We start from the raw sequence: 1,656 nt of genomic DNA on the forward strand, positions 1-1,656 counted from the left end.
TGAGCTAGGAACTAAAGATTATGCATGAAAGGAGGACCAGCAGCCGCGTTGCATGGGAGAATGTGAAAAGTGTTCATATGTAGTAAAAACCCGAGAAATCCGTACGTTTTCATCATTGGTTATCGAATCGTCTTAAAGCCAAATCGTCACATTGGCCGCTCTTCTCTCTGAAACGGTTGTACTTATCGTCTGCAAAGCTATGTCGCGTGCTGCGGTATGCGGAGACACTAAAAGCACCATAGTAGAACACAGATATATAATCTAAGTTGATGTAATAGCCAGTAAGAAGTAGTACAATTCAAGTTTTAGGTATCGATTATTGACTTTTTAGCTGGCTTTCGTGCCTTGGACATGAGCTAGGACCTTAAGATTCTGCATGAAAGGACGACTAGCAACCGGTTTGCACGGGAGAATGTGAAAAGTGTTCATATGTAGTAAAAAACTGAGAAATCCCTCCGTTTTCGTCATTTGTTATCGAATCGACTTAAAGCCAGATCGTCACATTGGCCCCTCTTCTCTCTGAAACGGTTGTACTTATCGTCTGCAAAGCTATGCCGCATGCTGCGGTATGCGGAGACACTAAAAGCACCATAGTAGAACACAGATATTACATCTAAGTTGATGTAATAGCCAGTAAGAAGTAGTACAATTCAAGTTTTAGGTATCGATTATTGACTTTTTAACTTTCTTTGGTGCCTTGGACATGAGCTAGGAACTTAAGATTTTGCATGGAAGGAGGACTAGCAGCCGCGTTACACGGGAGAATGTGAAAAGTGTTCTTATGTAGTAAAAGCCTGAGAAATCCGTCCGGTTTCGTCATTTGTCATCGAATCGACTTAAAGCGAGATCGTCACATTGGCCGCAGTTCTGACTGAAACGGTTACATTTGTCGTCTGCAAAGCTATGTCGCGTGCTTCGGTATGTAGAAACACTGAAAGCACCATAGTAAAACACAGATGAAGCTTCTAAGTCGATGGAATAGCCAGTAAGAAGTAGTAAAATTTAAGTTTTAGTTATCGATTATTGACTATTTACCCTTCTTTGGTGACTTGGACATGAGCTAGGAACTAAAGATTTTGCATGAAAGGAGGACTAGCAGCTACGTTGCATGGGAGAATGTGAAAAGTGTTCATATGTAGTAAAAACCTGAGAAATCCGTCCGTTTTCGTCATTTGTTATCAAATCGACTTAAAGCCAGATCGTCAAATTTTCCGCTTTTCTCTCTGAAACGGTTGTACTTATCGTCTGCAAAGCTATGTCGCGTGCTGCGGTATGCGGAGACACTAAAAGCACCATAGTAGAACACAGATGAAGCATTTAAGTTGATGTAATAGCCAGTAAGAAGTAGTACAATTCAAGTTTTAGGTATCGATTATTGATTCTTTAGCTGGCTTTGGTGCCTTGGACATGAGCTAGGACCTTTAGATTCTGCATGAAAGGAGGACTGGCAGCCGCGTTGCACGGGAGAATGTGAAAAGTGTTCATATGTAGTAAAAGCCTGAGAAATCCGTCCGTTTTCGTCATTTGTCATCGAATCGACTTAAAGCCAGTTCGTCACATTGGCCGCTCTTCTCTCTGAAACGGTTGTACTTATCGTCTGCAAAGCTTTGTCGCGTGCTGTGGTATGCGGAGACACTAAAAGCACCATAGTAGAAC

The sequence above is a fragment of the Schistocerca gregaria genome, unplaced genomic scaffold (genome assembly GCF_023897955.1).
Source record: "Schistocerca gregaria isolate iqSchGreg1 unplaced genomic scaffold, iqSchGreg1.2 ptg000467l, whole genome shotgun sequence".
Classification (NCBI taxonomy): domain Eukaryota; kingdom Metazoa; phylum Arthropoda; class Insecta; order Orthoptera; family Acrididae; genus Schistocerca; species Schistocerca gregaria.